General features: G+C 37.9%; 1 non-coding gene across 1 annotated transcript; it reads right to left on the reverse strand.

Moving 5' to 3' along the window:
• Nucleotides 1-14,991: 14,991 nt before the first annotated feature.
• LOC112793247 (small nucleolar RNA R71) lies at nt 14,992-15,095 on the reverse strand. Its single transcript, XR_003197950.1, has one exon. It is a non-coding gene; the product is annotated as a small nucleolar RNA R71 (small nucleolar RNA).
• Nucleotides 15,096-16,458: the final 1,363 nt, after the last annotated feature.

Below are 16,458 nucleotides of genomic sequence, written 5' to 3' on the forward strand. Positions count from 1 at the left end.
TTGCCGGGGATTGTTCGAGTTTGAACAACTAAAGGTTTATTTTATTTTTTAGATTAGGAAGATTTTGGCAATTGGGTCAGAGTCTTTTATTTTCTTTTCAAAAATATTATTTTTCTTTATTAATTTTTAATTTTTCTTTGAGTCTAGTGTCTTGTTATAAGTTTGGTGTTAATTGCATATTTTATATTTTTCTTTTAAATTTTCGAATTTCTTTTCTTTGATCTTTAAGTTGTTCTTGTTTATTTTTCTTGTTTGATTTTTAGTTTTTCTTATTCAGTGCCTTTTCTTGTTTTTCTTGTTCTTTTCCAAAGCATTTGTCTTCCAAAAGGAATAATCCAAATATACCTATTCAAAACAAGTGTTACATTTATAACTCAGTTGGTTAGAGCGTTGGCTTATGTTCTTGGCAATTGGGTATCTTCTTTTTAAAATCTTTTTCAAAAATAATTTTTCTTGATTTAATCCTGTGCCAAACTTTAAGTTTGGTGTTTTCTTGCTAATTTTGATATAATTTTTGAAAATTATTTTGATTTCTAAAAATTTTTAAGTTTAGTGTTCTTCCTTTTGTTCTTGGTGTTCTTGTGAGTCTTCAAAGTGTTCTTGAGTCTTCTTTGTGTTTTGATCTTAAAATTTTTAAGTTTGGTGTTCCTTGGTGTTTTCCCTCCAAAATTTTCGAAAATAAGGAGCATTAGATATAAAAATTTTAAGTCTTGTGTCCTTTATGTGTTTTTCTCTTTCATCATAAAATTCAAAATTCAAAAAAAATATCTTTTCTAACTGGTTTTAAACTATATTTCGAAATTTTTTTCAGATTTCAATTTCAAAATTTTTCAAATATTTATTTTAATTGTTAATTTTCTTTCTTTATTTATTTTACTTTTATTTTTATTTCGGTTTTATTTTATTTTATTTATTATTTCGAAAATCAATTTTCTTTATATAATAAATTAAATAAAATAAACAATATCAACATCCATACCATCTCCCTTGCTCCATCATGGAACTAAGTGGAAATGAACAGTCCAGGAGGACTTTGGGGTCATATGCTAACCCCACTACTGCTTCATATGGGAGTAGTATCTGTATACCCTCCATTGGAGTTAGTAGCTTTGAGTTGAATCCTCAGCTCATTATCATGGTGCAGCAAAGCTGCCAGTATTCCGGTCGTCCACATGAAGAACCTACAGAGTTTCTGGCACAATTTTTACAAATTGCTGACACAGTGCATGATAAGGAAGTAGATCAGGATGTCTACAGATTACTACTATTTCCATTTGCTGTAAAAGATCAAGCTAAGAGGTGGTTAAATAACCAACCTAAGAACAGCATAAAGACATGGAAACAGCTGTCAGAAAAATTCCTGAATCACTATTTTCCTCCAAAACGGATGACACAGCTAAGGCTAAGCATCCAAGGCTTCAAACAAGGAGATAATAAATCCCTTTATGATGCCTGGGAGAGATACAGAGAGATGCTAAGAAAATGCCCCTCTAAGATGTTTTCAGAGTGGGTGCAATTAGACATCTTCTACTATGGGCTTACAGAAAAAGCTCAGATTTCTCTAGATCACTCAGCTGGTGGATCTATACATATGAAAAAAAAATTGAAGAAGCTCAAGAGCTTATTGATACAGTTGCCAGAAATCAGCATCTGTACCTAAGCAGTGAATCTTCCATGAAAGAAGAAGCTAAAATAGTAACTGCTGAACTCAGTCCTGTAGATCAGGCTAATGAATTCAATCAGCAATTAGACTTTCTAACTCAGCAGCTAGCCGAATTCAAGGAAATACTACAGGAAACAAGAATGGCTAACAGGAATATGGAAGTACAGTTAAAGCAAACAGAAAAGCAACTGTCAAAACAAATAACAGAAGAATGCCAAGCAGTTTAATTAAGAAGTGGGAAAACATTAAATACCTCACTTCAAAGCAGCAGGAAGCCAAGAAATGAACAAATGGCTACTCAAAATCCCTCTGAGGACAATCAGAGCCCAGAGAGGAATAAGGCTGGCGCTGAACGCTCAGACCATGCTCATTCCTGGCGTTCAATGCCAGAAACAAGCATGAATCCGGCGTTGAACGCCCAAGGGGAGCACAGTTCTGGCGTTCAGACGCCAGTAACAGATAAGGAGTTGGCGTCTAACGCCACTCCAGCTTCCACCCCTGGCATTCAAACGCCAGTGGGGGATCAGTCACATACAAGTGCTGATAACAACCCTTCTAAAAAGGCTTCCCAACCCACTTCTACAGGTAATAAACCTGCAGCAACTAAGGTTGAGGAATACAAGGCCAAAATGCCTTATCCTCAAAAACTCCGCCAAGCGGAACAGGATAAGCAATTTGCCCACTTTGCAGACTATCTCAGGACTCTTGAAATAAAGATTCCGTTTGCAGAAGCACTTGAGCAAATACCCTCTTATGCCAAGTTCATGAAAGAGATCTTAAGTCATAAGAAGGATTGGAGGGAAACTGAAAAAGTTTACCTCACTGAAGAATGCAGTGCAGTTATCCTAAAAAGCTTACCTGAGAAGCTTAAGGATCCCGGAAGCTTTATGATACCATGCACATTAGAGGGTACTTGTACCAAGCAGGCTCTATGTGATCTTGGGGCAAGTATCAACTTAATACCTTCATCTATTATCACAAAGCTTGGTTTGACTGAAGAAGTCAAACCAACCCGGATATGTCTTCAACTTACTGATGGCTCCATTAAATACCCATCAGGCGTGATTGAAGACATGATTGTCAAGGTTGGGCCATTTGCCTTTCCTACTGACTTTGTGGTGCTGGAAATGGAGGAACACAAGAGTGCAACTCTCATTCTAGGAAGACCTTTCCTAGTAACTGGCCGAACCCTCATTGACGTCCAAAAAGGGGAAGTAACCCTGAGAGTCAATGAGGAGGAGTTCAAGTTGAATGTTGTTAAAGCCATGCAACATCCAGACACCCCAAATGACTGCATGAGTGTTGATATCATTGACTCTCTGGTAAGAGAGGTCAATATGGCTGAGAGTCTCGAATCAGAGCTAGAGGACATCTTTAAAGATGTTCAGCCTGATTTGGAGGAATCAGATAGAATAATAGAACCTCTGAAAATCCCTCAGGAAGAGGAGAAACCTCCCAAACCCGAGCTCAAACCATTACCACCATCCCTAAAATATGCATTTCTGGGAGAAGATGATACCTTTCCTGTAATCATAAGCTCTACCTTAGAGCCACAGGAAGAGGAAGCACTAATTCAAGTGCTAAGGACACACAAGACAGCTCTTGGGTGGTCCATCAGTGATCTTAAGGGCATTAGCCCAGCCAGATGCATGCACAAGATCCTATTGGAGGGTGACGCCAAGCCAGTGGTCCTACCACAAAGGCAGCTGAATCCAGCCATGAAGGAAGTGGTGCAGAAGGAGGTCACTAAATTACTAGAGGCTGGGATTATTTATCCTATTTCTGACAGCCCCTGGGTAAGCCCTGTCCAAGTCGTCCCTAAGAAGGGAGGCATGAAAGTGGTTTATAATGAACAAAATGAACTGGTTCCTACAAGAACAGTTACAGGGTGGCGTATGTGTATTGATTATAGAAGGCTCAATACAGCCACCAGAAAGGATCATTTTCCTTTACCATTCATAGACCAGATGCTAGAAAGACTAGCAGGTCATGAATACTACTGCTTCCTGGATGGATATTCAGGTTATAATCAAATTGCAGTAGATCCCCAAGATCAAGAGAAAACAGCATTCACATGTCCATCTGGAGTATTTGCATACAGAAGGATGCCATTTGGCCTGTGCAATGCACGTGCAACCTTTTAGAGGTGCATGCTCTCAATTTTCTCTGATATGATGGAAAAATTTCTAGAATTTTTCATGGATGACTTTTCAGTATTTGGAGACTTATTCAGCTCCTGTCTTGACCATCTAGCACTTGTTCTAAAGAGATGCCAAGAGACTAACCTGGTTTTAAACTGGGAGAAGTGTCACTTTATGGTAACTGAACGAATTGTCCTTGGACACAAAATTTTGAACAAGGGAATAGAGGTGGATCAAGCTAAGGTAGAGGTAATTGAAAAATTACCACCACCTGCCAATGTTAAGGCAATCAAAAGCTTTCTGGGGCATGCAGGATTCTATAGGAGGTTTATAAAGGATTTTTCAAAAATCGCCAAACCTCTAAGCAACCTGCTAGCTGTTGACACGCCATTTATCTTTGATAAAGAGTGTCTGGAGGCATTTGAGACTCTGAAAGCTAAATTGGTCACAGCACCAATCATCTCTGCACCAAACTGGACATTGCCATTTGAACTAATGTGTGATGCCAGTGACCATGCCATTGGTGCAGTGTTGGGACAGAGGCATGACAAGCTTCTGCACGTCATTTACTATGCCAGTCGTATTTTAAATGACGCACAGAAGAATTACACAACTACAGAAAAAGAGCTGCTTGCAGTGGTTTACGCCATTAACAAATTCAGATCCTATTTAGTAGGATCAAAAGTGATTGTGTACACTGATCATGCTGCTCTTAAATATCTACTCACAAAGCAGGATTCAAAACCCAGACTTATAAGATGGGTGTTGCTTCTGCAAGAGTTTGATATAGAAATAAGAGACAGAAAAGGGACAGAGAATCAGGTAGCAGACCAACTGTCCCGAATAGAACCAGTAGAAGGGGCGTTGGTGGACGAAATTGTGATCCTTAAAGTTGTTCTCTTTATATTTGTATGAAATCAAAAATACCCCAAAGAGATCATGGTAATGGCACGTGTGGACACAACTCCGTTCAACTAACTAGCAAGTGTACTGGGTCATCCAAGTAATACCTTACGTGAGTAAGGGTTGATCCCACAGAGATTGTTGGTATGAAGCAAGCTATGGTCACCTTGTAAATCTCAGTTAAGTGGATTCATAGGGTCAAATGTAATTGGATTAGATAATTAAAAGATAAATAAAATAAAAAAAGGGATAGAAATACTTATGTAAATCAATAGTGGGAATTTCAGATAGGCGTGTGGAGATGCTAGAATCCTTTCTTATCTCTACTTTCTTATTACATTCATCCAATCCTTCTTACTCCTTTCAATGGCAAGCTGTATGTAGGGCATCACCATCATCAATGGCTACTTTTAATCCTCTCGGGAAAATGGTCCTATGCACTATCACTGCACGGCTAATCGTCTGGAGGCATCACCCTTGTTGATAGCTACATCCCATCCTCTCAGTGAAAATGGTCCAAATACTCTGTCACAGCATGGCTAATCATCTGTCGGTTCTCAATCAGGTTGGAGTAGAATCCATTAATTCTTTTGCATTTGTCATCACGCCCAGCCTTCAGGAGTTTGAAGCTCGTCACAGTCATTCAATACCGGAATCCTACTCGGAATACCACAGACAAGGTTAGACTTTCCAGATTCCCGGGATCTTACTCGGAATACCACAGACAAGGTTAGACTATCCGGATCCCCATGAATGCCGCCATCTATCTAGCTTATACCACGAAGATTCTGTTGGGGAATCTAAGAGATATGCGCCCGGCCTAAGGTAGAACGGAAGTGGTTGTCAGTCACGCACGTTCATAGGTGAGAATGATGATGAGTGTCACGGATCATCACATTCATCAAAGTGTTGTGCAACGTATATCTTGGAATAAGAATAAAAGAGAATTGAATAGAAAGCAATAGTAATTGTATTGAAACTTGAGGTACAGCAGAGCTCCACACCCTTAATCTATGGTGTGTAGAAACTCCACTGTTGAAAATACATAAGTGAAAGGTTTAGGCATGGCCGAATGGCCAGCCCCCTGAATGATCAAAAGACCGAATGGTCAAAAGATGACTAATACACTAGTAAAATAGTCTTATTTATACTAAACTAGCTACTAGGGTTTACATGAGTAAGTAATTGATGCATAAATCCACTTCCAGGGCCCACTTGGTGTATGTTTGGGCTGAGCTTGATCTATCCACGAGCTGAGGCTTTTCTTGGAGTTGAACTCCAAGTTATAACGTGTTTTGGGCGTTCAACTCCGGATCATGACGTGTTTCTGGCGTTTAACTCCAGACAGCAGCATGTACTTGGCGTTCAACGCCAATTTACGTTGTCAACTCCGAATAAAGTATGAACTATTATATATTGCTGGAAAGCTCTGGATGTCTACTTTCCAACGCCGTTGAGAGCGCACCAATTGGAGTTCTGTAGCTCTAGAAAATCCATTTCGAGTGCAGGGAGGTCAGATTCCAACAACATCAGCCGTCCTTTTGTCAGCCTTTTTTCAGAGTTTTGCTCAAGTCCCTCAATTTCAGCCAGAAATTACCTGAAATCATAGAAAAACATACAAACTCATAGTAAAGTCCAGAAATGTGAATTTAACATAAAAACTAATGAAAACATCCCTAAAAGTAGCTTGAACTTACTAAAAACTACCTAAAAACAATGCCAAAAAGCGTATAAAGTATCCGCTCATCAGGCGTCCATCCCTCTTACTGAGATCTCTGAAAACTTTCCAGATGAGCAACACTTTGCCATCCAGGAAGTGCCATGGTTTGCAGACATTACAAACTACAAGGCAGTGAGATTCATACCCAAAGAATACAGTAGGCAGCAATCAAAGAAGCTGATCACGGATGCAAAGTATTATCTTTGGGATGAGCCGTATCTCTTTAAGAGATGTGCAGATGGAGTAATCCATAGATGTGTGCCTAAAGAAGAAGCGCAGAAGATTCTATGGCATTGCCATGGATCCCAGTATGGAGGACATTTTGGAAGTGAGCGAACAGCCACAAGAGTCCTCCAATGTGGCTTCTACTGGCCTGCTCTCTATAAAGATTCCCGAGTGTTTGTACTTAATTGTGACAGTTGCCAAAGATCTGGTAATCTGCCTCACAGTTATGCCATGCCTCAACAAGGGATCTTGGAGATTGAGTTGTTTGATGTATGGGGTATTAACTTCATGGGACCTTTCCCACCATCATACTCAAACACTTATATTCTGGTGGCAGTGGATTATGTATCCAAATGGGTGGAAGCTATTGCAACACCTACTAATAACACTAAAACAGTGTTAAAATTCCTCCAGAAACACATCTTCAGCAGATTTGGTACCCCTAGAGTATTAATTAGTGATGGGGGCACTCATTTCTGCAATAAACAGCTTTACTCTGCTTTGGTTCATTATGGAGTTAGCCACAGGGTAGCCACTCCATATCATCCACAGACAAATGAGCAAGCTGAAGTTTCTAATAGAGAACTTAAAAGAATCCTGGGACGGACTGTAATTAACTGTAGAAAGGATTGGGCAAGAAGCTTAGATGATGCTCTGTGGGCATACAGAACAGCATTCAAGACCCCTATAGGGACCTCTCCATACCAGCTTGTGTATGGAAAGGCATGTCACTTGCCAGTGGAACTGGAACATAAGACCTACTGGGCAACCAGATTCCTGAACCTTGATGCCAAGCTAGCTGGAGAAAAACGATTGCTTCAGTTAAATGAGCTAGAGGAATTTAGACTCAATGCTTTCGAGAATGCAAAAATTTACAAAGAGAAAGCAAAAAGATGGCATGATAAGAAATTGTCATCCAGAGTCTTTGAGCTGGGGCAGAAAGTTCTGCTATTTAATTCTAGGCTCAAATTATTCCCCAGGAAATTAAAATCCCGGTGGAGAGGTCCATATGTAATTACAAGTGTATCACCATATAGATACGTAGAGCTTCAGGATAATGACTCTAACAAAAAGTTCATTGTTAATGGACAGAGAGTCAAACATTATCTTGAAAGCAATTTTGAGCAAGAATGCTCAAAACTGAGACTTAATTAAAGCTCAGTAATAGTCCAGCTAACGACATTAAAGAAGCGCTTGCTGGGAGGCAACCCAGCCATTCACAAAATTTAATTTTATTTGTTTTTGTTAATTAATTGATTTTTACAGGTATATGTCAAAGTATCTTCAAGGTAAAAAAGCAATTGATTGAATTCACAGAGTTACAGGGGAATTTGGAAGCTCACTGGCATGAAAAAGCCAGTAAGAAATGTTTTGGGCGTTGAACGCCCAAAAGAAGCATCCACTGGGCGTTCAACGCTAGTAAGGATAGCCATCTGGGCGTTGAACGCCAGAAAGAAACTCCTAAACGCCCAGAATTATAGCATCCTGGGCATTTAGAAAAACGCCCAGTGACAAAGGACTGCCTGGCGTTCAACGCCAGAAAGAAGCAACAGCTGGGCGTTGAACGCCCAGGAGAAGCAGCAATTGGGTGTTAAACGCCCAAAACATGCAGCATTTGGGCGTTTAACGCCAGGATGGTGGGGAGGAGGTAAAATTTGTTTTTCTTTACAAATTTTCCAAATTTTTATGTTTCAAATCATGATTTCTTGCATAAACATGTTTCAAAATGTCCTCCTTCAAATCAAAACAGTTTTCTAAGAACCCTAATTTCTAAAATCCCTTTTTCAAAAATAATATAGCTTCATACATAAACATAAACCTTTTTCCAATCCAATCCAACTCTTTTTCCAATTTTTTTTAAAACTTAATTATCTTTTAAAATCTTTTTCAAATTAAAAATTTAGATTTATTTTTAAATATCATCTTTTTAAATTATATCCTTTTCTTATCATATTTATCTTTTATAAATCATATCTTTTATCTTATATCTTTTTCTTATTTTCGAAAACCCACCCCCTCCCTTTATATACACTTTCGGCGCCCCTCTCATCATCCACCATTCCACACCTGCTCTCCTTCTATCCCTCTTCTCTCTTTTCTTTTGCTTGAGGACAAGCAAACCTCTAAGTTTGGTGTGCTTATCCGTGATCACAAAAACATACTTACTTTGATCATGGCCCCTAAAGGAAAACAACCCAACCCAAGAGGTAAGAAAGAGAATATTTCAAAGCCACTTTGGAATCAAGAGAAGTTCTTAACTAAAGAACATTCAGACCATTACTACAAAATAATGAGTCTAAGATCAGTGATCCTGGAAGTCAAGTTCGATCTGAAAGAAGATGAATATCCGGAGATCCAAGAACAAATTTGAAACAGGAACTGGGAAATCCTAGCTAATCCTGAAATGAAAGTGGGAAGGAATATGGTTCAGGAGTTCTATGCAAATCTATCGCAGACAGACAGGCAAAGAATAATTGGAGCTGCCCTCTATGATCATCGGACCTTAGTCAGAAGAAAGATTGTTCACACCCATCCTGACAAAATCAGGGAGATCTTTAAGCTTCCTTAATTGAAGGATGACCCAGACTCCTTTAATAGGAGAATGATGAGGGTAAACAAAGGCCTGGACAAGATTCTAGAGGATATATGCAACCCTGAAGCCAGGTGGACCACCAGCACCACTGGCATCCCAAATCAACTCAAAAGAGAATATCTCAAACTAGCTGCCAGAGGCTGGCTGGATTTCATTGGGCGTTCTATATTGCCCACCAGCAACCGTTCTGAAGTTACCGTTAAAAGAGCAGTGATGATTCACTGCATCACGTTGGTAAAAGAAGTAGAAGTCCATCAACTGATCTCGTGTGAACTATACAAAATAGCAAACAAGAATTCCAAGGATGCCAGATTGGCCTATCCAAGCTTAATTTCTATGCTCTGCAAAGATGCCGGAGTGAAGACGGGAATAACAGAGTATATCTCAGTTGAGAGGCCAATCACTAAAATATCAATGGAAAGACAACAGCTGCAGGATGATCCAATCAAGAGGAGAGCACAAGAAGTCCTCCCAGAACTTCCTCAATTCGAATATTGGGAACATCTTGAGGCATCTATTTCCAAATTACAAGAAGCTATGAACTAAATAAAGGAAGAACAGAACAATCAAAGTAGCATGCTTTGCAAACTGCTTAAGGAACAAGAAGAGCAAGGGCGTGATTTAAGGGAGCTGAAGCGCCAGAAATTAATCCTTGAAGGACCAAGCACCCCACAGATCAGAGGAACATCCACTTTCCAAAACACAGGTTGTTGAGTTCTAATTTTAGCTTTGACTCTGTGATAGTGTTATTATAGAAATTTACCTTAGAAGTTATACAATAGTAGTAGTAGTAATTAGCATATCTATTCTGGTTTTATTTCCAATTAAGTTATAAGTTATTTTTCTCATCATCATCAAACATGAATAAAATAGTAGATTTTTAGAATAAAGAAGTAATTTATATTTTTCGAGTTCTTAATAATAAAATTATAATTAATTATATGTGGTGACAATACTTTTTGTTCTCTGAATGAATGCTTGAACAGTGCATATTTTATCCTGAATTTTACGAATGTTGGCTCCTGAAAGAATGAGGAACACAAAAAATATTATTGATGATCTGAAAAGTCATGAATTTGATTCTTGAAGCAAGAAAAAGCATTGAAAAAAAACTTGTACAAGAAATCATTGGATCAAGAAAAAGAAAAAGCCAATAGCCCTTAAAACCAAAAGGCAAGGGTGAAAAGGATCCAAGGCTTTGAGCATCAGTGGATAGGAGGGCCCAAGGAAGTAATTCCAGGCCTAAGCGGCTAAATCAAGCTGTCCCTAACCATGTGCTTGTGGCATGCAGGTCCAAGTGAAAAGCTTGAGACTGAGTGGTTAAAGTCGTGATCCAAAGCAAAAAGAGTGTGCTTAAGAGCTCTGGACACCTCTAACTGGGGACTTTAGCAAAGTTGAGTCACAATCTGAAAAGGTTCACCCAGTCATGTGTTTGTGGCATTTATGTATCCGGTGGTAATACTGGAAAACAAAGTGCTTAGGGCCACGGCCAAGACTCATAAAGTAACTGTGTTCAAGAATCAACATACTACACTAGGAGAATCAATAATACTATCTGAATTCTGAGTTCCTATGGATGCCAATCATTTTGAATTTCAAAGGATAAAGGGAGATGCCAAAACTGTTCAGAAACAAAAAGCTACTAGCCCCGCTCATCTAAATTAGAATCTGAGCTTCACTTAAAACTCAGAGAGTTTATTACTCCTTAAATTCTTTTTATCCTATTTTGATCATCTAGTTGCCTGGGGACAAGCAACAGTTTAAGTTTGGTGTTGTGATGAGCGGATATTTTATACGCTTTTTGGGGGTAATTTCATGTAGATTTTAGCATGTTTTAATTAGTTTTTAGTAGAATATTATTAGTTTTTAGGAAAAAATCATATTTCTGGACTTTACTATGAGTTTGTATATTTTTCTGTGATTTCAGGTATTTTCTGGCTGAAATTGAGGGAGCTGAGCAAAAATCTGAGTTAGGCTGAAAAAGGACTGCTGATGCTGTTGGATCCTGACGTCCCTGCACTCGGAATGCAATTTTTGGAGCTAAAGGAGCCCAATTGACGCGCTCTCAATTGGGTTGGAAAGTAGACATCCAGGGCTTTCCAGAAATATATAATAGTTCATACTTTGCGCAAAGATAGACGACGTAAACTGGCGTTCAACGCCAGTTCCATTTTGCAGTCTGGCGTCCAGCGCCAGAAACAAGTTACAAGTTGGACTTCAACGCCAGAAACAGGTTACAACCTGGCGTTGAACGCCCAAAACAGCCCAGGCACGTGAGAAGCTTAAGTCTCAGCCCCAGCACACACCAAGTGGGCCCCAGAAATGGATTTCTGCACTATCTATCATAGTTTACTCATTTTCTGTAAACCTAGGTTATTAGTTTACTATTTAAACAACTTTTAGAGACTTAATTTGTATCTCATGACATTTTCAGATCTGAATTTTATACACTTTGACGGCATGAGTCTCTAAACTCCATTGTTGGGGTTGAGGAGCTCTGCAGCGTCTCAATGAATTAATGCAATTGTTTCTATTTCTCCATTCAAACGTGTGTGTTCCTATCTAAGATGTTCATTCGCGCTTAATTGTGAAGGAGGTGATGATCCATGACACTCATCACCTTCCTCAATCCATGATCGTGTGCCTGACAAACACCTCCGTTCTACATCAGATTGAATGAGCATCTCTTAGCTTCCTTAATCAGAATCTTCGTGGTATAAGCTAGAACTGATGGCAGCTACTCTTGAGGATCCGGAAAGTCTAAACCTTGTCTGTGGTATTCCGAGTAGGATTCAAGGATTGAATGGCTGTGACGCGCTTCAAACTCGCGATTGCTGGGCGTGATGACAAACTCAAAATAATCAATGGATCCTATTCCAACATGATCGAGAACCAGCAGCTGATTAGCCGTGCTGTGACAGAGCATCTGGACCGTTTTCACTGAGAGGATGGGAAGTAGCCACTAACAATGGTGACACCCTACATACAGCTTGCCATGGATGGAACTTTACAAATAAATGAGTTGAATATTACATTGCAGAAATTTAGAGGACAAAGCATCTCCGAAACTCCAACATATCCTCCATTAATAAAGTAACAATTACTTATTCCAAACACTTTTACTTCTTACAATTAAATCCAAATAATCTTATTGGCATCCTGACTAAGATTAATAAAATAAACATAGCTTGCTTCAAACCAATAATCTCCGTGGGATCAACCCTTACTCACGTAAGGTATTACTTGGATGACCCAGTGCACTTGCTGGTTAGTTGTACGGATTGCAAATTCGTGCACCAGAAAGCAGAGATTCAACAGGGACAAGCATTTCCATACGCTTATCTGAAATTCCCACCATTAAATTACATAAGTATTTCTATCCTATTTTATTTATCTTTTAATTATCTAATCCAATCACATTTGAATCAGCGTGACTGAGATCTACAAGATGACCATAGATTGCTTCATACCAACAATCTCTGTGGGATCGACCCTTACTCACGTAAGGTTTATTACTTAGACGATCCAGTACACTTGCTGGTTAGTTGAGCGAAGTTGTGGAAAGAAAGTGCTGAGTTAACAGATGCACATACCAAAGAGCCATTATTGATGATCACAATTTCGTCCACCAAGCTTTTGGCGCCGTTGCCGGGGATTGTTCAAGTATGGACAACTGACGGTTCATCTTGTTGCTCAGATTAGATAATTTTCTTTTAAAAATTTTTCAAAAATCTTTCAAATTTTTTTATTTATTTATTTTCGTTTTTCTAAAGAATATTTTTGAAAAAAATTTCAAAAATCCAAAAAAAAATTAATAAAATCATAAAAATAAAAATATTTTTTGTTTCTTGTTTGAGTCTTGAGTCAATTTTTAAGTTTGGTGTCAATTGCATGCTTTAAAAATTTTCTTGCATTTTTTCAAAAATTTATGCATTCATGGTGTTCTTCATGATCTTGTTCTTGACAAGTCTTCTTGTTTGATCTTGATGATTTCTTGTTTTGTGTTGTATGTTGTTTTTCATATGCATTTTTGCATTCATATTGTCCATGCATTAAAGAATTCTAAGTTTGGTGTCTCGCATGTTTTCTTTGCATAAAAAATTTTTCAAAAATATGTTCTTGATGTTCATCATGATCTTCAAAGTGTTCTTGGTGTTCATCTTGACATTCATAGTGTTCTTGCATGCATCATGTGTTTTGATAAAAAATTTTCATGTTTTGGGTCATGTTTGTGTTTTTCTCTCTCCTCATTAAAAATTCAAAAAATCAAAAAATATCTTTTCCTTATTTCCCTCCAAATTTTCGAAATTTTGGGTTGACTTGGTCAAAAAAATTTTAAAAATTAGTTGTTTCTTACAAGTCAAGTCAAATTTTCAATTTTAAAAATCTTATCTTTTCAAAACTTTTTCAAATCAAATCTTTTTCATTTTTATCTTATTAATTTCGAAAATTTCAAAATATTCTTTCAAAAATCTTTTTCTTAATTTTATTTCAAAATTTCGAAATTACACTAACAATTAATGTGATTGATTAAAAAATTTGAAGTTTGTTACTTTCTTGTTAAGAAAGGTTCAATCTTTAAATTCTAGAACCATATCTTTTAGTTTCTTGTTAGTTAAGTAATTAATTTTAATTTTAAAAATTAAATCTTTTTCAATCCTATCTTTTTTATCATATCTTCTTATCTTATCTTTTTATCATATCTTTTTCAAAATTTTATCTTTTCCAAAAATTTGAATTCAAAATATCTTATCTAACTTCTTATCTTCTTATTTTTTCAAATTTGACTTTAATATCTTTTTCAACTAATTATTTGACTTTTTGTTTGTTTCTTATCTTTTTCAAAACCACCTAACTACTTTTCCCTCTCTAATTTTCGAAAATATCTCATCCCTTTTTCAAAATTCTTTTTAAATTAACTAATTGTTTTAAATTTTGATTTTAATTATATCTTATCTTTAATTTTCAAAAATCATTTACTACTTTTTCAAAATTATTTTTGAATTCTCCCTCTCTTCTCTTCTTCTATTTATTTATTTATTTACTAACACTTCTCTTCACCTCTCTTCATCTCCAATCACTGCCTCTATCCTCACCCTTGTGATTGGATTCTCCACTTTTATTCCTTTCTTCTTCTACTAATAATAAGGATCCTCTTTGTCCAGTTATAGAGGATTCTTCTTCCTTTTCTTTTTCTCTTCTCTTTCATATGAGTAGGAACAAGGAAAAAGACACTCTTGTTGAAGCTGATCCTGAACTTGAAAGGACTCTAAAGAGGAAACTAAGAGAAGCTAAATTACAACAATCCAAAGACAACCTTTCTGAAATTTTTGAACAAGAGAAGGAGATGGCAGCCGAACCCAACAACAATAATGCAAGGAGAATGCTAGGTGATTTCACTAAACCAACGTCCAAATTTGATGGAAGAAGCATCTCCATTCCGGCCATTGGAGCAAACAATTTTGAGCTGAAACCTCAATTAGTTGCTCTAATGCAACAGAACTGCAAGTTTCATGGACTTCCATCAGAAGATCCTTACCAGTTTTTAATTGAGTTCTTGCAGATTTGTGAGACTGTAAAGACGAATGGAGTAGATCCTGAAGTCTACAGGCTCATGCTTTTCCCTTTTGTTGTAAGAGACAGAGCTAGAACATGGTTGGACTCACAACCTAAAGATAGCCTGGACTCCTGGGATAAGCTGTTCACGGCCTTCTTGGATAAATTCTTTCCTCCTCAAAAGCTGAGCAAGCTTAGAGTGGATGTTCAGACCTTCAAGCAAAAAGATGGTGAATCCCTCTATGAAGCTTGGGAAAGATACAAGCAAATGACCAAAAAGTGTCCTTCTGACATGTTTTCAGAATGGACCATATTAGATATATTCTATTATGGTTTATCTGAGTTTTCCAAAATGTCATTGGACCATTCTGCAGGTGGATCCATTCACCTAAAGAAAACGCCAGCAGAAGCTCAAGAACTTATTGACATGGTTGCAAATAACCAGTTCATTTACACTTCTGAGAGGAATTCTGTGAATAATGGGACACCTCAAAGGAAGGGAGTTCTTGAAATTGATGCTCTGAATGCCATATTGGCTCAGAACAAAGCGTTGACTCAACAAGTCAACATGATTTCTCAAAGTCTGAATGGATGGAAAAATGCATCCAACAGTACTAAAGAAGCAGCTTCTGAAGAAGCTTATGATCCTGAGAACCTCGCGATAGCAGAGGTAAATTACATGGGTGAACCTTATGGAAACACCTATAATTCATCATGGATAAATCATCCAAATTTCTCATGGAAGGATCAACAAAAGCCTCAACAAGGCTTTAATAATGGTGGAAGAAACAGGCTAAGCAATAACAAGCCTTTTCCATCATCTTCTCAGCAACAGACAGAGAATTCTGAGCAGAGCCCCTCTAATATAGCAAATTTAGTCTCTGATATGTCTAAGGCCACTTTAAGTTTCATGAGTGAAACAAAGTCCTCCATCAGAAATTTGGAGGCACAAGTGGGCTAGCTGAGTAAGAAAGTCACTGAAACTCCTCCCAGTATTCTCCCAAGCAATACAGAAGAAAATCCAAAAGGAGAGTGCAAGGCCATTGATGTAATCAATATGGCCGAATGCACAAGGGAGGAGAAGGACAAAAATCCTAGTGAGGAATACCTCCTGAGACGTCTCTCAAACAAGAAGGAGTTCCCTATTGAGGACCTAAAGGAATCTGAGGCTCATATAGAGACCATAGAGATTCCACTAAATCTCCTTCTGCCATTCATGAGCTCTGAAGACTATTCTTCCTCAGAAGAGGATGAAGATGTGACTGGAGAGCAAGTTGCTCAATATCTAGGAGCCATCGTGAAGCTGAATGCCAAGTTGTTTGGTAATGAAACTTGGGAAAGTGAACCTCCCTTGCTCATTAGTGAACTAGATACATGGGTTCAGAAAACTTTACCTCAAAAGAGACAAGATCCTGGTAAATTCTTAATACCCTGTACCATAGGCACCATGACCTTTAACAAGGCTCTGTATGACCTGGGGTCAGGCATAAATCTTATGCCACTCTCTGTAATGGAGAAACTGGGGATCATCGAGGTACAGCCTGCCTTATTCTCATTACAATTGGCAGACAAGTCAGTAAGACAAGCTTATGGATTAGTAGAGGACGTGTTAGTAAAGGTTAAAGGCCTTTACATCCCTGCTGATTTCATAATCTTA

The sequence above is a fragment of the Arachis hypogaea genome, chromosome 3 (genome assembly GCF_003086295.3).
Source record: "Arachis hypogaea cultivar Tifrunner chromosome 3, arahy.Tifrunner.gnm2.J5K5, whole genome shotgun sequence".
In the NCBI taxonomy this organism is placed as follows: domain Eukaryota; kingdom Viridiplantae; phylum Streptophyta; class Magnoliopsida; order Fabales; family Fabaceae; genus Arachis; species Arachis hypogaea.